We start from the raw sequence: 20897 nt of genomic DNA, 5'->3' as shown, positions 1-20897 counted from the left end.
ACTGTTAGCAGGCCAATATAGCCCAATGAACTAGAAAAGTAAGGATCAAGTTATGAAGAGCTTTAAATACCAAATGAAGGTCTCTATATGTGATGCTAGAGGTAATAGCAAGCTACTGCCTACTCCAATTAGTTGAAAGCTGTCTCCAGAATAACTTTCATAAAAAATTTATTGATACTTTTAAAGGCATTGCTATACTTCCCAGTATTTCCCTAATTCTCATAGGAAAGTCCCATATAAATAAAAGGGCTAACTCAAGCAAATTAAACTGACATGAAAAAAGTTAGTCAAAAAATAATTATTAATCACTTATTATGTGCTAAATCCTAAAGATACAAAGAAAGGTAAAAGTTAGCCCCTGCTATGGAAGAACCTAAAAATCTAAAAAAAAAAATTGAAAAACAACTATTTACAAATAAGCTTTATTGGTATATATAGAATGTCTGACAGTTCCTGTATGTCTCATTCTACATCTGTAGTCCACCACCTTTTTATTTTATTTTTTCTTTTTCCTGAGGCTGGGGTTAAGTGACTTGCCCAGGGTCACACAGCTAGGAAGTGTTAAGTGTCTGAGACCAGATTTGAACTCGGGTCCTCCTGAATTCAGGGCTGGTGCTCTATCCACTGCGCCACTTACTTAATAAGAGGATGAAAAAATATTATACCTTTAAGCACAGTGCCTAGAATATAGAAAGTACTTAACAAATGTTTATTGATTGATTATAGTAATGACAAGTTATTGTATTGATATTAAAATCTGTTGTCTTTTAATGTTTTCCTTTACATTCTTGTTTTCCTTTTGTGAATAACAATTCACTTTTGATTCCTCTTTGTTCTGCATCACTTTGCACAAGTTTTACTATGTAACCAATGTAGCTTGTATAAATAATACTTTGTAATTCATACTTAAGTTACATGTGGTATAATAATATTATTACATTCATATATTACAAATTGCTCAGCATGTCCCAAAGGAGCAGCTCCCACTCTGTTTCCAGTGTTTGCTACCACAAAAAGTTTCCATAATGTTTCTCACATACAAATGTTATCTGCTCTTCTGTTCAAATATCCTTGGCATCTTGCCTGTTGAGTAAAGTTCACTTCCTTTGTCCAACATTCAAAGCTTTCTTCAATATGGCACCACTTTGCATGTTCCGCTCCCTGCATACCCTACTTCTGTCAGACTGGTCTCCTTGGTCTCTTTTTTGCTCTGCGAACATCCCCCCTCAACTTGTTGGTTCACAGTGTTCCCTATATTTGGAATACTTACCTCTACCTTATTTGCCTATTAAATACACATGAGATCATTCTTGATTCTCTCTGCTCCCTAACTTTTCCCCTAGGATTTCACAAACTACTTTGTTAGGTAACTAATATATGAAACTTATATTGTAATTATCATTGACTTTGCCTTGTCCCTCTCTGTGACTCTTAAAATTCCAGGTGGACAGTGACAGTGTCCCATCACCCCCCCTCACACCTAGCCCGGTGCTCTGCCCTTAACATGCACTTAATGAATACCTGTTGAATGAATCAATGAATGAATATGAACAGTTCCAAATCTTTCATCTCCATCATAGCTGTGCTGTGGTTCCATTATTCACAATGTGTTCCAGCTGCATTTGTCTTCACAATACTGATACATATGTTCTCATCTGTATTCAATATTGAATGAATAATGGTACAAATAAGAGAACAAGGACCAGTGGAGAAATTCAGAGCTTCATCATGTTGTGTGGCAAATACCCATTCATTACCTTGTAGGTATAGCACTGACTATATTATTTATTGTCTGTTGCAGATTAGCCTGATTGGGATCTGTATTTTAAAAAAAAACCTTCATATTTAAGGGAGTCTGTGTAATACAGTAGGTAAAAAGTGCTGCACTTCTAAAGGCCTATGTTTGGATCCCACTCTAATACGTACTAGTTAGTTGTGTGGTCATGGGCAATCTACTAAATTACCAGTTCCTCTTCCATAAAATGGGAATAGTAATACCTAAGTATCTCCTTCACAGGGCTGCTATGCAGTTCAAATGAAATCATGTCTGTAAAGTACTATGCAAACATTAAAAAATATATAAATGTGAGCTGTAATTTTAAGACTGGGATAGATTGTAAATTTCTAAAAGGCAAGAAGCACATCTTCTTAGTTCATTTTATCCACGCCTAGTAGGGGGCTTCTTGTGAACAGAGCTTATTAAATGGGGAAGAAAAATCTGAGCAGCAAAAGTTGAAAGTTTGTGTGAAGGCAAAATGTTGCCATGTGGTAGTAAGTATAAAGCAGTTATAGGGGGCTTATTTCTGGATCTGAGGCATAATTAGAATATACAGAAATTTCTGCCATTTAATCACTCATAACTGAGGAAGAGTTGACCTTGGACAATTGCTAAATGGTAACAAGAATGGCATGGGTCAGATTTGCTTATGTCCAATCTTTCAGTCTTCTTCTACATTACTCCACAGAATAGGAAAGGAACCAGAGTGAAGTTTTGGTTTGGGTGATGGGGGAGCGCCATTGGCATGAACAGAAATACATGGACTATTTATGCCTAACCTGTCACAGACCCTTCCAAGCTCCTATTGGTCAAATCAGCCAGAGTCAAACACATTGTACTTTAACCCTGACATAGTGATGTCATACTGGTTGTCTTTGTGCATGAAGAACCACCAACTCAACGGTTTTGGAACATGTTGAATTTAAGGTATCACTGAGGTATCTATTTAGAGATAATCTTAGGCAGGTGGTAGAAAAACCACTTTGTTTTCTGGTAGTGTCATCTCCCTCTCTTCCTCTCTGTCTCTTTCTCTCTCTCCTTCCCTTTACCTTTCTTGCTTTCCCTCTCCCTCTCTTTCTCCTTTTCCTTCCCTTCTTCCCTCCCCTCCATCTCCTCCTCCTCCCTTTCCACTTCCCGTACTTTCCTCACTTTCCCCTTATAATATCATAATTTTTGCTTTGGGATTCTCCTTTTAAAAATATTTGTCCTTGTAAATAAAAACTATTAAAATTAAAAAAATGTTGTCCTTGTACCACCAACATTCTCCTTAACCATCCATGATTTGTGTTATACTTAAGATCCCTGAGAGGTTGGGATGGATGGGCTACATCATCCTTTTTTTACTGATAGACATGGTTACTTCTTTAATTATAGTATTTTATCTTCCCAAATAGATGTAAAGATAGTTTTCAACATCCACCTTTGCAAAACCTTGTGCTCCAATTTTTTTCTTTCTTTTTCTCTCTTCTCCCCAAGACAGCAAGCTATCCAATGTAATTTAAATATGAACTAAACATATTTCCACATTCATCATGCTGTGAAAGAAAAAATCAGATCAAAAGTGAAAAAAATAAGAAAGGAAAAAAACAAATAACAAACTAATAAATAACAGCAACAAGGTAAAAATATTGTGCTTTGATCCACATTCTGTGTCCATAGTTCTGTCTCTGGATGTGGATTGCATTTTCCATCCCAAGTCCATTGGAATTGCTTTGAATTATCTCATTGTTGAAAAGAGCTTCTTAGACCCAATTATTAATCCATATATCTCCCTCATTAGAATGTGAGCTTCTTGAGGACAAGGACTACTTTTGTCCTTTCTTCACATCCCCAGTGCTTTGCACTGTGATGGACACATAAAAAGCATTTAACAAATGCTTTGTTAAATTGTTGATTAATAATTGTAATGGCAACAATGGAATTAGGGACTACACTTGAGATTTCATTGATAGAGCTAATGCAAGTGAACCTTAAAGTTGTAAAGACTTTTGAGCACTTAGAAAGGAAGTGACTTGCCCTAGACCACACAACCCATATATCTCAGAGGTGGAACTTCCTGGGTCTTCCCATGTCTGAGTTTATTGACTCTACTACACTAAGTTTGCTCTCTGTGATGATATCAATAATTGTATTAATAATTGCTCACATTTATCTAGTACTTTGTAGTTTTCAAAGTGCTTCACCCACAACAATTTAAGTTGGAAAGAAGCTACATAAGTGATTTGCCCCAGTTCATCAGGTATATTTTTGGTGAAATTATACTAGAATCTTGATTTTCCAAGCCTGGTTACTTTCACAAAGTTAAAGAATAAAGCCTTTGTAGAGAGCTTTGAGGAGGTCTTCTCTACAGAAAATCTGTTTATCTCTGTTTGTGAAATCAGAAATTTGACTGCTATAGTTAAATACAATGTTCCTGGTATACAACTGACTTTTCTAGAAATTGCTTAGTGTCTTCTTACATTTCTTTAAAAAAATATTACTATAATTTTTTTTTCAAATAATGTTGCATGACAGTAGAATAGTGTTGAACTAGAATATGGCCTTTTTTTAAAAATAGGTGCTATGTAAAGAATAAGACATAATTTCAGCATTGACATTCACTCCTCAAATAAACTGACGACTATTTCTATCAATAGACTGTCAAAAGAGCCATTCCTGCATAGACACCAAATACTCTTAGAGAGGTTCACCTATCTCCTCACTCTGGCATTTCCTTGATTCAAGTCCAGACAGCATGAGAAGTACCTCTAAGACTTGCTGGCAGTAGACAGAGATAGAAAATTACAAGAAGATAATAGCTCTCTTGGGTGGCTAGTATCGAACCTAGTAACTTCCCTTGTCAGAATACTTACATAAAAGACAAGAGTTGCTTTGGAAAGCACTGGGGTAGTTAAACAGGCTGTTTAAGAAATGGATGCTATATGCATAGGCTTTAAAATATTTACTGTGACTTCAACTGCAGTTTATCTTCTGCACTAATGACAACATGCACTAAACTATGTTTACAAATTTGTTGGATAATCCAAAACACTCACTATGGAAAGTATTAGAAAATTGGCCTCATTAAAAAAAATCCTAAACCCTTTTAATTTGTATATTTAAGATACTTGTCCCTATTACATTTTTTTCTGTGTATAGTTTGGGATAGTACTATTCACTTACCTAAGTCATAGTCAGCTAATCCAATTTGCTTTTCAAATATGTTATTGCCAGGTAGGAGGTTTAAAAATTTTTTTTTTCTTCAAATAAGCAGTTAGGATATGATGACAATGAATGGAAGCTTTAGATCTTATAAACCAAAGCTTCTTAAACTATGGATTTCAGCTCCATATAGGATCACATAATTGAACATGAGGGTTGTAAAATTATGACTTATCAATAAATGTTTGATTTGTATACATGTTTTCTATATCTATGTACTTGGGTTTGCATAAACATTTCTCTGGCAAAAAAGGGTCCCAACTAGGAAAAGTTTAAGAAGAAGCCTTGTTAAAAAACCTGTCATCTTTAGACAAATTCTTTATATTCCAGGAACAACCTAAATTCCACATAAAACCTAAAAGATTAATAAATTAGCTTTAAAAATGATTTTTAAAAATAATTTACACAATGACTTCAATAAGCAAATGAAAACAACACTTAATGATAATTAAACTAAAATCAATTACAATGAATAAGCTAGATACAACACACTTTTGTGACTGAATATGTTGCTTAGATTCCCTGGACCTCAGTTTTATCATCTGTTAAAGGAAGATGTTGTACTAAATGGTCCCTTCTAATGTTATAATCCTTTTTTTTTTTCTTTCAGAAAAGAAAAACATAGGATGTGGAATGCTACATACACTGTCCTTTGTCAGTTTTGCTTAATTTTTTCTTTGTTACGAAGGGAAATTCAACAGAAATGGTGGTGGAAGTGTAGTTGGAGAAATTAACCCTGATATAAAAAGCATAAGGCATAAATCCTCTCTCTCTCTCTCTCTCTCTCTCTCTCTCTCTCTCTCTCTCTCTCTCTCTCTCTCTCTCTCTCTGTCTCTCTCTCTCTCTCTCTCTCTCTCTCTCTCTCTCTCTAACATTTTCAAATGCCACTGTGAATTGAGGGCAAAACCCAATTGAGAATGGCTCATTCATGTGTCTAGAACTTTAGGGGAAGGTAAAAATGGTATGGTACTTATGTGCTCTTGTGTCAACTGCTGACAGTGATGAAAGCAAGAAGGCAGAGACTGACTGTGCAGCCTAATAGACAAGCTAGACTCAGAGAGTATTTCCTCCAAATACAAGAGAGATATCTATGCTCATGCATAGTATTTGTCAGTTAAATTGACTGAGGTTCCTTTCCCCACACCTTGAGCCACATTAATAATACATTAGGAGCTCTTCTTTCTCAAGTATATGGAAATTAGGGCCTTCCTGATACCAAAATGGATTTTTTTTTTATTTGCTGCTTACAAAAATAACCAGACCACTGATTCATTCCACTGAACTTTGGAGCTTCTGGTTAACTATGTGTGGTCCCATGAGATTAGGTGAATTCAATCATCCCTGCTACAAAGTCCAATGTAAAGCCACTTATAAATGCAAGATATTCATTGTCCCTTCCCCAAAGGAGATCTTCATTTATATAACTTCCAAAAAACTCTATCTCTGTTTCTTGTTCTATTAATTTGAGTAGATAATCCTCAATTTCCTTTAGTACTCAGTTTTTCTAGTGTTTGTGTATAGGAAGTTCGGATTATTATTTTTTTTTCCTTCTCTTCTTGTGCTTTTGCTATTTAATTTTGTTTTGTGATTTTCCTCTCCTTTTTTATTAGGCCAGCTAAAGGTCTTTTTATTAGTCTTTTCAAAGAACCAATTTTTGATCTTATCAAATCTTTAATCTTTTTGTTTGTTCATTTTCTCTTCTAATTTTCAAGATTTCCTCTTTTTACTTAAGTTTTACCTCTTGATTTTACAGTTTTTCAAACTCAAGTTATGTTCTTTTTTATTTTGTTAACGTTATGTCTTTAGATCACTAAAATTAAATTATAAAATACATATTGAAATTATAATTTTCCTTTCAATACTGCTTTAGTTATAACCTAGAAATTTTGGTATGTTGGCTTATGGTTATCTTCATAGCTTTTAATATTACTACTTTTCAGACTCTGGTTTAATTAATTTAATTTGCATTAAGTAGCTCTTTATGTGCCAGGCAGCAGGGCATAGTAGTCTGAGAGCCAGAGTTAACACCAGGAAGACCAATATTCAAATCCTACCTTTAACAAATACTAATTGTGACCTTCATCAAGTTCATTTATCCCCAATGTCCCAAACATCTCTCCAAGAAGCAGAATACAGAACAATGGCAGGTCTACATTGGTAGGGGGGATTTTTATTTCTTTAGAGTTTCTTATACCAATGGCATTCCAGGTCTAGGTCTAGGGGGAAAAAACAAAACAAAACAAAACTATATTAGATTCTGTGCTTCTGAATAATCTATCTAGTTTTCTGTCATGGGAAAAAAAAAACCCTTAAAGAACTGTCTTCAAACTGTATTTGATCCGATTGTATTTGATACTATAGGTGGGTATAAAATCCTTTAAATGACATTCTTTTGTTTAAAATGAGCCTAAATTAATGAGGTAATGATATTAAAGAAAACCATCTTTGCTTCTTTGTCCTCACATTGGCCACTAGATGGAAGTGTCTTACAAGAATACCATATAAGCTATTATTGTAAGTCATTTGAGTGACATCTCTATTTTAGTCATGGAAATGAAATTTATCATTCCTAAATATCCTAATGAAAGGGGAAGAAATGCCATTTAAAATTTTCAATTTGTATATTCTTTGTATATAAAAGAAATTCCTATTTGAAAAAAAACTCTTCAAAGGTGACTCTTGTGATATTATAGATATATGTTGACCAAAATAATTCAGGTAACATATGCATGATTGCAGGAGTTTAAGCCTCTTGGGTCTTTATGAGTAATTCTTTCTGCTTGCTCTGGGGACCTGATTTCTATAATGTTGTCTCTGTGATCACTTGGGAGCCATCTTAGCAGGGGGCTTGTCTATTGATGGTAATGGCTGCTTGTACTTGATGGGTTTTCCTGGTAAAATAAGAAAGACAGTCATTAATCTTCAGAATTACTGAAAGATGTTGTGAGGGATATCTAGATGTTTTTCCTCCTTTATCTATCCACATCAATGTTTGCATATCTTTAGGCAGTTATTTTATTTTATTTTTTAAGCAGCATTTTATCTTCAAAATATATTCAAAAATAGTTTTCAGCATTCACCCTTGCAAAATGTTCTGTTCCAAATTTTTTCCTTCCTTTCATCCCCACTCCCCTTTTCAGGATGGCAAGTAATCCAATATGTTAAACATATATAATTCTTTTATACATATTTCCACATTTATCATTCTACACATGAAAAATAAGATCAAAAGGGAAAAAATGAGAAAGAAAACAAAAAACAAGCAAACAACAACATAAAGGTGAAAATACTGTTGTGATCCACATTCAGTCCCCATAGTCCTCTTTCTAGATATAGATGGCTCTCTCCATCATAGATTTATTAGAATTGGCCTGAATCACCTCATTGTTGAAAAGAGCCCATATCCATCAGAATTGATCATTGCATAATTCTGTTAATGCTGTGTTCAATGTTCTCTTGTTTCTACTCACTTCACTTAGCATCAGTTCATGGAAATCTCTTCAGGCCTTTCTGAAAACATCCTGCTAATTGTTTTTGTTTTTTTATAGAACAGCAATATTCCATTACATTCATATACCATAACTTATCTAGCCATTTCTTAAATGATGGGCATCTACTCAGTTTCCAGTTCCTTCCCACTACAAAAAGGGCTGCACAAACATTTTTACACAGATAGGTCCTTTTCCTTTTTATGATCTCTTTGAGATATAAGCCCAGTAGTAACACTGCTGGATCAAAGAGAATACACAGAAAGACCTTTGGACATAGTTCCAAATTGCTGGTTGGATGGTTGGATCAGTTCATAGTTCCACCAACAATGTATCAGAGTCCCAGTTTTCCCATATCCCCTCTAACATTTATCATCTTTTCCTGTCATCTTAGCCAATCTAATGATACCTCAGAGTTGTCTGGATTTGCATTTCTCTGATCAATAGTGACTTAAAACATTTTTCATATGACTAGAAATTGTTTTAATTTATTCATCTGAAAATTGTTCATATTCTTTGATCATTCATCAATTGGGGAATGGCTTATATTCTTATAAATTTGAATAAATTCTCTATATATTTTAGAAATGAGGCCTTTATTAGAACCCTTGGATATAAAAAACTTTTCCCCAGTTTTCTGCTTTCCTTCTAATCTTGTCTGCATTGGTTTTGTTTGTACAAAATATTTTTAGTTTAATATAATCAAAATTATACATTTTGCATTTTATAATATACTCTAGTTCTTCTTTGACCATAAATTACTTCCTTCTCTACAGATCTGAATTTGCTTATAGAATCATTTAAACCTATATTAGTTGTACACATATGTATGTGCTGTATATATTTTTCTATCCACACAGGTATATATGTGTATATGTATGTAAGACATATGAGAAACTGCACAAGGTTTCTAATGAATCCAAGGTGGTTGCTGAAGCAAAGCCTACCTTATTTGACATTGATATTTTTTTTACAACGATGCTACATTTGAATGTCATGTGGCTGTGAATCATGGCACACCACAATCTCAGATGACTCAAAATTACTGATGATATAAAAAGCAATGAAAAGATGCCTGGTAGATATAGGTGCAATTCTTTTTGTCCTCATCTAAAGTCTTTTTTTATTAAAGCTTTTTATTTTCAAACACATACATGGATAATTTTTCAACATTGACCTTTGCAAAACCTTGTATTCCAAATTTTCCTCTTCTTCCCCCCAATCCCTCCCTTAGATGGCAAGTAATCCAATATATGTTAAACATGTACAATTCTTCTAGATATCTTTCTATAATTGTTGTGCTACACAAGAAAAATCAGAAAAGGAAAAAAATGAGAAAGAAAAAATGCAAGCAAACAATAATAAAAAAGTAAGAATACTATGTTATCTATATTCAGTTCCCACAGTTCTCTGAGTGCAGATGGCTTTCTTCATCACAAGACCATTAGAAGTGACTTGCATCATCTCATTGTTGAAAAGAGCCACGTCCATCTGAATTGATCATTATATAATCTTGTTGTTGTTGCTATGTACAATAATCTCTTGGTTCTGCTCACTTCATTTAGCATCAGTTCATGAAAGTCTCTCCAGGCCTCTAAGAAATTATCCTGCTGATTGTTTCTTATAGAATAGTAATATACCATAACATTCATATACCATAACTTATTCAGCAATTCTCCAACTGATGGAAATCCGTTTCCATCACTCAGTTTCCAATTTCTTGCTACTACAAAAAAGGCTGCCACAAACATTTTTGCATATATGTGGGTCCCTTTCCCTCCTTTATGATCTCTTTGAGATATGAGCCCAGTAGAAACACTGCTAGATCAAATAATATGGATAGGTGCAAAATTTATGCAACATATTATTTGTGATGGCTTACTCATGAGAAATAGTATAAAAGCTATCAATAGGGTTATTTGTGATTGCAAAAGGAAGTAGCCTGTTCAGATGTTGAATGATTTATAAGAGATGGATAGCCCAAGTACGACATTGGTGTTCATGATATAGTAAAAGAATTAGAAGACCTACAATTTGTTGGACAGATCCTTTATGGAGAATTTTTTGGAAAGATCTTGACAAGATTTGCACAAGCTGAGAATGTATGAAGACAGTATTCTTGTCTATGATCCACTGAAATAATTACATCTTTTGTATAGTACAGCATCTTTGATCTTTGAGATGCAATGATTGAATTCACTTTTTTATCATTTTTATAAACATGATTGACAAAAAAACTATCTACTTCTAAAGAGAGAAAAACTTTAGTTTTTTATCTGTGTGTATATTTTCTTTTGTAATATGGCTAATATGGAAATAATGTATTTTATAACTTCACACACACAAACACATATATATTATTTGCCTTCTCAATGGACTGGGGAAGGGCAGGAGAAAGGAAGAAAATTTTTAAGTTCTAAATTTTAAAAATGAATGCTAAAATGTTTGTGTATATAATTGGGAAACTGTTTGATAAAATATATGATAATATATTAAAAAATAAAATATATTCCACAAAAGGTATTTCCCTCCTGTATATTTTAATTTTCAGTAGGTTATAAAGACTTTTTGCCCTAGAATATAGTCAGTAGTTATAAAACTCTTCAGTATAGCTGAGTAGTAGGTATATTTCTTTTGAAACCCATTCAGTAATTACTGAATTATTACTAGATCTAGCATATTTAACTTTTTAAAAATTCTAGTTGTTTGAAGTATGCGTGTGTGTTATCATGTACTTGCCGATTTCTATTTATTCCATTCTATTTTTCAGGGCCTCCATTCCTTGAGGAAGGCCTGTTTTAAACTATTTATTCTTTTTCCTTTTTTTCAGCCTCAAGATCTATAATTTTAACTTTCCTTAAAAAAAAAAAAAACAGTGATACAAAAAACTTTAATAATTTCTACCTCAAGAAGCTTATAGTCTAGCTGGGGACATAAGACATATGCATACATATACATGTATATGTGTATGTATGCTCTATCTATCTATCTATCTATCTATCTATCTATCTGTCTATCTATCAGTACTTGCAATGGACCACTTCCTATGCCTGGAGAAATAAATCAAATAAGACAATCTTCACCTCAAAAAGGAGCATATTAAGGTTATAATATAGAACCATTGAATTATACCATTAGAACTGGAAGGGTCCTTAGACTTATCTTGTCCAATCCCCTCATTTTACAGATGAAAAAAACCAGGCTCAAAGTGGTGAGTGACTTATTGCCCAAGGGAATAGATGTTTTGGATAAGAAAGTCAAAGCAAATGAGCTACTAGAGGTATTGGACAAATGAAGGATTAGCTTTCCCAGAAAGAGTTGCATTTATTTGATAACTATTAATTAAAGGTGAGTCTTTAGCTTGATTTTAAAAGATGGCTACAATTAAGTGAGAATTATACCTAATTATAATTATACCTAAGTGAGAAAGGAGTTTCATTGCAAGTGGGGGAGAATTTTTCTCAATCATTGGTTGCCTTTCTCTGCAAAAAGTGGTGAATCCTCTTGAATTGATACTGTGCATACACATACTCACACTCTTACACACATGAGCTTTCAATATTTACCTCCTGCTACAAGTTATAAGTTTAAAATTTTACAATAAATCTTGAGCTTTAATGAGAAGCAGCCTCTTGGTGTCCAAAACAATCTGAGAGCTTCAATGCTATCGTATTTTCTTCCTCCATTGGAAAGTTTTGCTATCAGCCTGGGGAAATAGCATTGTTGTCACGACCACAATGGGATCTGATCTATCCTGGAGAATTGGCCAAACCTTTGAAAGTGAAGTCCATCAGAGAGGTTAGGGTCACTTTTGCAATTTTCCCTCTTGCTCAGAGGTGGACATTGGTCTTTGTCCTATACTATTAGGTGATGGCAATGGACCCGGGAACATGAGGTTTCAGTAAGATATACAACACACATAAAACACCTTTATGACACCGTGCAGTGGCAGTGTTGTGTTGGTCGTTGGTGATGTCTGGGGAATAAGAATAGTTCTATGTTATGTACTATAGGGTTAGTACCAGGCCTTTCCCCTTGCACATTTCCCTTGGTCAAACAATATATATTCTTTTGCCTTTTCTTTCTCATATCCTTTATCAGGCTCAAAGCCTTTGAAGAAAACATGCCCATATAGTCTTTTATCCTGCTAGTAGAAAACATTTCTTCTCTAACATGTTTTTATATATATAGATATATACATATAAGTATATATAATATACATGTATGTATAATACATATGCATGCACACATGTATAAACATATATTTCACAAATCTCATACATATATGATATTATGTATATACATATTTAGTGAACAAAGAAATTTTATTAAAATTTTAAAACATTCCTGATGATTAATTATAGGAATGTGCATATAATAAAGAGCTATTTGGGAAGCTATGGTGCATTATAATTTATACCAGATATCTCCCCTTTTTTCTGCTGCTATGAATTACCAGAGTTGCCCAGCAATGCTTAGAATAAAATGCCCACCTTTCTGCTTGGCATGAGAATCTTACTTCCCTCCTCCCTCTCCTTCTCCCTATTTTTATGTCTCTGAATTTCCCCAAATCTGTTGGTCTCATATTTAATAGACTTGTGTTTGTGTAAATCACGATCTATAAACAGTTCACTTGGGAACCCAGGGCTAAGGTTTTTTATGGCCCCAAAGGACAGTAAATGCGGCCTCCACACACTGCAGGACTAGTTTTGTGATTGAGTTATTAAGTTGTTGTTAGATTCATCCCTGTCCTGACGGGCAGCCCATCCCTTACAGGGCAGAATTTCTCTCCTAAGTAAAGAGCTAAAAGAAGCACAAGTCTCAATTGAAAAAAGGATAAAGGGCTGAAGTGCTCTCTCTCTTTGGGAAACTAGACAAGACTGAGTATTAAATTCTACTTCAGTTTGGATCATTTTAGTTTCCTTATTTATAAAATAGGGATGACAAAATTGTGGGTGATCACTGAGGTTCAAATGAGAGAATGCATGTAAAGTGTTTTAAATATGTCAATTATTTTAATTCCTGTTCAGGAATTGCACTTGCTGCTTTCAGCAGCTTATTCCAAATTCCAGGATATGCACTTATTTTCCTTTGCAAATTAATTTTGTGTTGTTTTCTTCTTCTTTTCCAATCATTCATATCCCCAGAGGATTTCTCAATTCCTTTCTCCTGAGGGAATGCTCCTTCCACATTTTCCCCAAAGTATGTGCTGGATTTCCACTGAGGAAGACCCAGATTTATTGTAATTCTACCCTGATGCTTACTAACTGTGCCACAGAGGGCAGGTCCCAATCTCTCAGGGTCCTTGGACACACTCTAAGACTTTAGTTTGCAGATGACATAGTTAAGTGTTTTGGTAAAAAGGGTAGTCACACAGGGACTTCTTTATGTCTGTGCAGTCTGGACCAAAAAACATGTCTTTGTCAGAGAATAGAACCACATAACAAGTTGTCCACTCTTTTGTTTTTAGTGGAATTAAAGCATTACCTGGTTTGTCTGTTTTGGTTTTTTTTTTTTAACCTCCTATATTTTATCCCGTTGGCTATTGCTTCTGACTTCTTTAGAATATTTCATTTTCACTTTTATTAAATTATTTTTGACTTAATGCTTTTCCCTAAGTCTGGTACATTATTTTGGGATTTGGCCTTTGATTCAGGTTTTAGATGGTTTGCTTCAGAGATTGACCCTTCTATGGGAGAAGGAAGATTTCATTTTGAAAACCTAGATGAAAATGCTCCTTAAGGAATTGAGACTCTGAGAATTCAGTATCTCTCTTCAACAATCCTGAAATTTCTAAAAATAGAGGGAGTCTTGAAGGGCCTTATAGACTTTATATTTTAATTGAGATGAGGCTTTAGAGACTTCGAAAGCTATCCTTCAGAGCAGTTAGTTGGTGTAGTGGACAGAGCACCAGCTCTGAAATCAGGAGGACCTGAATTCAAATTTGGTCTCAGACATTTAACACTTCTTAGCTGTGTGACCCTGGGCAAATCACTTAACCCCAATTATCTCAGCAAAAAAAAAAAAAAAAAAAAAGGAAAGAAAGAAAGAAAGAAAGAAAAAAAGAAAGAAAGAAAGAAAGAAAGAAGAAAGAAAGACTAGCCTTCTGTGACTAGCTAACAAATTAACAATCTACTTGATATGAATGACTTAATACTGCCATTCCTTAGTTGAGATCAGAGCCTTAAGGATATAGGACCGAATTTTGTTTGAAATGAGAGCAGAAAGAGATAGTTCCTGATAGTATAATGCCTGTGAATCCAGGAACCATTCTGAAGGTTCTGGGCATATTAGAAATATATTCAAGTGGAGTGTATATTGTTTAGTCATTTCAATTGTGTTCAGCTATTCAAGACCCCTTTAGGGGATTTTCTTAGCAAAGTGTAGTTTGCCATTTCCTTCTCCAATTGATTTTACAGGTAAGGAAATTGAGGCAAAGGGTTATGTTAACTGCCCAGAGAGCTAGTAAGTGTCTGAGAACAGATTTGAACTTCCTGACTCCAGACCCAGAGCTCTATCCACTGGCCCATCTGGTTGCCTCCTGTGTATATGTTGGCAAATGTTTAATAACTGGCTCTCCAAATACACAACACATTTTAAGTTTAAGTTGCATTATTAATGTTTTCTACACCACTTTCTTAAGAAAGTCAACAAACAACTCAAGCACTGGTTTGTAGTGGTTGAAGATTTCAGAGGTACAAAAGCGAATACTGAAATTTTCACAATCTCTCTTGAGCCACTCCCTCTGGAGTTAGGAGAAGTTGGTGAGGATGGACAATGAGGAGCCCTAAACATAAGCCTTGCCCCTTAAGTTTGCCATATGAAGCTAGTAATGCTTATCAGTACTAATTCTGAGCTTATGGTCCAGTTTTTTTTTTTTTTTTCAATTAAAAAAATTTACCAGGCATTTGATTTCATTAGTATAAATTTCCAATGAGGAAATCCCCTTTACCAATAAACTGCAGAATTTATTTGACAATCTGTAGCTTTAAGGAAACTGCCTAAGACGTTGAGAACTAAAGTGATTTATTTGCCCAGGGTCACTTAGTACACATCAGTGGTAGAATTTGAACCCAGATTTTCTTGATTTCCAAGTCCCAAGTCTTCTGAATTTCCAAGTTAACTTACTATTCTCTTTGCTATACTAATGCTTGTATAACATAGTAGAAAGATAAAAAATTGAGCAAACCCTGTCCTGAAGAAATTTACATTTTATTGGGGGGAAGAGGGAGACAACATATACAAATTATGTTTTACAACTGATACAAGCTAGGATGTAAGAAAGACAAAGTAAGGATAGAGATGAAGTTCTCTAGTACATCTGAGGAGAGAAAGAATCAAGGAGAATTTGCCCCACTTTATTATTTCTTTAACTCAAGCCCTAAACCTATTAGCATGGGATGCTTTCCTCAAGAATAGAGATCAATAACTCTGAACATGTTTGAGGAGCAAGGCAGAGTTGATGAAAGTGAAGAAATCAAAGATCTGGGTTTCTCAAATTTCTAGCTAGGAAAGAGAAGGTCCTCAATACCAATCTCTCCTCAAGTTACTGAAGAAAGAGAAAGATTCTGAGAAGATGCTAACATGAGAGGAGCTGGAACTCTCTATCATGTTCTAGTCTTAAATTTACTAGTTCAATTTACTAAAACTTCAATTAATTTTCTCCTCTGGTAAGATAACGGAACTCTCTTTTTTGGTTGAGCTCTCTCCCAATGGTAGCGTTCCATCAATCAGTATTGTTTGGCTTACGGTCTCATATGTATACACTCTCTGACTTCTGTTTGTCTTGGCTAAATGAATTTCTTTGCTATTTGCAAGATATATTCATTGAAGAAGTACTATTTGATGGGAAGGGAGTCAAGCCTTGTATATAAAGTTTGAGTCTCCCCTTTTCCTATTATTAAATAGTGATCAGGCATTTAACTTGAACCTTAAAGTTGAAGCCTCAAAGGATGATATGAGTTCGTTTTCAACTCAAAAGCCTCTCTTAGAAGAATTCAAAAGGATATTAAAATAGACTTGAAAGGAAAATAGGGAAAGGAAGTGAGTATTTTGCAGCAGAGTTTGGAAAAGGAAACAAATTGTCTGAAGAAAACACCTTTAAAAATAAATATAGAAAGAGGGGATGTGGAAAACAGGGACAGTGATACATTGTTGGTGGAATTGTGAATACATCCAGTCATTCTGGAGAATGGTTTGGAATTATACTCAAAAAGCTATGAAACTGTGCATACCTTTTGATCCAGCAGTGTTACTACTGGGCTTATATCCCAAAGAGATCTTAAAGAAGGGAAAGGGACCCACATGTGCAAGAATGTTTGTGGCAGCCCTCTTTGTAGTGGCCAGAAGCTGGAAACTGAGTGGATGCCCATCAATTGGAGAATGGCTGAATAAATTGTGGTATATGAATATTATAGAATATTATTGTACTGTAAGAAACGACCAACAGGATAATTTCAGAAAGGCCTGGAGAGACTTACATGAACTGATGCTGAGTGAAATGAGCAGGACCAGGAGATCATTATATATACTTCAACAATACTATATGATGATCAATTCTGATGGAAGTGGCCATCTTCAACAATGAGATGAACCAAATCAGTTCCAATAGAGTAGTAATGAACTGAACCAGTTACACCCAGTGATAGAACTCTGGGAGATGACTATGAATCACTACACAGAATTCCAATACCCCTATTTTTGTCTGCCTACATTTTTGATTTCCTTCACAGGCTAATTGTACACTATTTCAATGTTTTGATTCTTTTTGTACAACAAAATAACTGTTTGGACATGTATACATATATTGTATTTAATTTATACTTTAACATATGTAACATGTATTGGTCAACCTGCCATTTGGGGGGGGGGGAAGGAGGGGAAAAATTGTAACAAAAGGCTTGTAAACAAAAAGCTATAATAATAAAAAATGTAAAATTTAAAAAATTTAAAAATTAAAAATTAGATATAGAGAAATGGGAAGAGCATATAATGTCATACAAAATAGATTTGATGAAATGGAAAAAGAAACCAATGCATTAAAAAATAGAATTTATGAAATTGAAAAAAAAAACAATGAACAAAGCAACTCATTAAAAGTTCAGTTGGTCAAATGCAAAATGAGATAAAAAAGCTAACTGAAGAAAATAATTCACTAAAAATTAGAATTGAATAAATGTTAATGTATGAGTCAAGGAGACATCAAGAATCAGTCCAACAAAACTGAAAAATATGAAAAAATAGAAGAAAATATAAAATACCTCAATGAAAAAAAACAACTGATCTGGAAAATAGATTTAGGAAAGATAGTCTAGGAATTATTGGACTTTCTGAAAACCATGATGAAACAAAGAGCCTAGACAAAATCTTTTAGGAAATTATCAAGGAAAACTGCCCTGATGTCTTAGAACCAGAGGATAAAGTAGCCAAAGAAAGAATTACCTCCTTAAAGAGACCACAAAATGAAAACTCCAAGGAATTCCATAGCTAAATTTCAGAATTATCAGATCAAGGAGAAAATATTGCAAACAGCCAGAAAGAAACAATTCCAATATCCAGAAGCCGCAATCAGGATTCCCAAGGATTTAGCAGCTTCTACCTTAAAGGATTAAAGGGCTTGGAAAATGATATTCCAAAGGACAAAGGAACTAGGATTGAAGCCAAGAATTAGCTATCTACCAAAATTAAGTATTATATTTCAGGGGAAAAGATGGATATTCAATGAAACAGGTGAATTTCATTTATTTCTGATGAAAAGACCAGAGCTGAACAGAAAATGTGATCTTCAAATAGAGAACTCAAGAGAAGCATAAAAAGCCAAAAAGGAAAAAAAAACTGTCTCCTCTAAAGTCCTTCAAGGCCAAATAAATTATATAGTATATTGGTAAAAGGGATTTCTTCATTGGACCTCTCTTGTTCTATTTCATATTGCTCCTTTATGTACTTTCCATTCCAGTTAAATTGGTTTCTTATTCATGACCTTCTTTCTCAACTTGAAGTCTTTGTACAGTTGGTTCTCCATATATGTAATTCACTCCCTCCTCTTCTCTGTCTCCTAAAATCACTATTTTTTTTTAAGGCTCAGCTTAATTTCCACCTTCTATGGGAGGTTGTTTTTTTTTTTTTTTTTTCTGATTCCCCTGATTGTTAGTGCTTCTTCTGAAACTTTCATATATGATCTTCTAGAGCAGGCTATATCTTTAGAGTTATACAATCTATGGAAAGATATAGAAAGTCTAAGATCCCATTATTTGTGCAGTAAATTTGTTATAAGCTTACTGAGAGTAGAACCTACTTTTTTATTTTGTTCTTGAGTCACTGTACCTAGCACAATTCTTTGCAAATAATAGGTGCTCAATAAGTGTTTGTTGTGTTGTATATTGTTAAGACCAAATAGAACTTGAAAGTTTATCAACAGAGCATCACCCATGTACATGTGAAAATCACACAGACTATTTCAAAGAGGTCATTAAAGAGACAACTTTCTTTGAAGACCATTAAGTTATTAATAGCAAATGAGGTATAAACAATGTAAATTTGCCAAAGCTATTTGCTTTTGCCACTAAAAATCAGGAAGATTCTGAATGGAAGAGGGATATACTGATGGTGGAGCCCTTCAGATACTCTGATTTGCAGTTGGCATTATTGTCAAGTCTCTGGACATTGTAGAGTTTCCCAAATAGCTGCATAATTACTCAAAAAAGTCCAATCTAATAATCTGCATAGGATGTCAATGAAGAATGCCCATTGAACTTGTTTGCTTGACTAGACTTATTTGTAATGGGTTTATTTTTCTTGTTTTCTCAGTGGGTGTGTGAGGGGGAGGGAGGATGAGAAAGTGAAATTAAAATCAAAATAAATTTGAATTAAAAAATAAAATAATGCCCTTTGTTTAGGTAATATGAATAATTGGATGGATAATCCACAGAACAGGCCCAATGCCATGTCTATCTGTCTGCCTATTTAATTTTGGACAGAAACTGAGGATGTACCATGAATTAGGCTTAAAAATAAATCAGAGGAAGAATGGGTCAAATTGCCTTTGGGAAATTATCTAATCCCTTTAAAGTCTCCAAAGTTCTTCCTAAAACAAGGGTCCATTGTTTTAACACTGATGTTCTACTGGTAGCAGTATATAACTGCAAATCATGAAACGTCACAGCTTCCAAAGGATTAAAGTTAAGGGTCATCCAAGGGGCAACAGAGAGATGTGAGGAGAACATGAAATGGCTGCAAAATAGCTGCCAACAATGAACTATGCAGAAGAGGTTTAAAGAATGTATCAGAAAGATCTATGACCAGAAAAGGAGTTGGGCCAATGATTTAGCAAGAGTCAAGGACAACTAATGGACACTAGTGTTCACACATATGAAAAGATCTAGAGCAGTGAGTGGTTCTTAAGTTCTTAACCTTTTTTTTTTTTTTTTTTTTGGTGTCTTGGATCACTTGGGCAACATTCTGGGAAGCCAATAGGCCCCTTCTTAAAACAATAGTTTTAAATTAAATATACATACATATATATATATATATATATATGTAAGATTATGCAGGAAACCAATTATGCTGAAAGATAGTTGTCAAAATATCTTTTTCATAAAGTTCCTTAGCTTGAACCCCTTATCTAGGCTAAAGGAATCTTCCTGTAATGACACTCCCTGCAGAAGATTTATGGGATAGAAGAAAATTCCACAGGATGAAAGAATATGGAGAAGTCATGGATTGTACCATTAGAGGAAGTACCCTTCTTGATAAAATCATAGATTCTTTCAAGTATAAAGTATGATTTTTACTCTCAAGTTGGGGAGATAAAACATATAGACACAAGAAATGTTCATTTAAAATATACAGCAGTGTACAAATGATAAAACTAGAAAATTTTATTGCCAGGAGGGATCTTACAGATCCAAAAAACAAGTTTTTATCAAGCACCTACTATTTGCCAGTCACCATAGTAAGCCGGGAGAATACAATATATGCACAAACACAGACAGTCTTAACTTTTGAAGAACATAAATTCTAAAGAGAGAAACCTTCACATAAATGGGAGTGGTAGGTGAGGGTTACTGTCCCTGAGATAGGGGAATCCCCCTGTGGTGAGAGAGGAAAGCACAGAAGGGAAGAAAGAGTGACTAGAATTGTGGGCTTCCCATTCACCAATGGAAGAAGAAAGCTAGCAAGACAGAAAGATATTCCAAGTCAGCTGTGTTATGATGGCAAAGTCCAGAGAGAGTAAGAACCACCATGACCCACAAATATTCTAAGATAAAAGAATTTTGCCAGCTGTGATAGTCAAGAAAGCTCATTATAATAACCATTGCTGGCTACTACTTGATGATGATTATGATGATGATGGTAATGGCTACCATTTATATAGCATCTACTAATATGCCAGACACTTTGCCAACTATTTTACAAATATTATTTCATTTGAT

General features: G+C 34.3%; 1 long non-coding RNA gene across 3 annotated transcripts in view; it reads right to left on the bottom strand.

The window, feature by feature from the left end:
* Positions 1-688: 688 nt before the first annotated feature.
* Positions 689-20897, bottom strand: part of LOC141565541 (uncharacterized) — a 136833-nt gene continuing 116624 nt past the window's right edge. The window contains exons 5-8 of one of the 3 annotated variants that reach the window (XR_012489053.1): positions 7033-7869; positions 3198-3312; positions 1522-1655; positions 689-1083 (exon numbers count right to left, since the gene is read on the bottom strand). This is a non-coding gene — a long non-coding RNA (uncharacterized LOC141565541). Of the gene's footprint in view, positions 1656-3197; positions 3313-7032; positions 7870-20897 lie in introns of all 3 variants that reach the window. The other 2 variants (XR_012489052.1, XR_012489054.1) reach the window with 2 other exon arrangements.

This window comes from Sminthopsis crassicaudata, chromosome 4, assembly GCF_048593235.1.
Source record: "Sminthopsis crassicaudata isolate SCR6 chromosome 4, ASM4859323v1, whole genome shotgun sequence".
Classification (NCBI taxonomy): Eukaryota; Metazoa; Chordata; class Mammalia; order Dasyuromorphia; family Dasyuridae; genus Sminthopsis; species Sminthopsis crassicaudata.
This window is presented reverse-complemented; position numbering and strand designations above follow the sequence as displayed.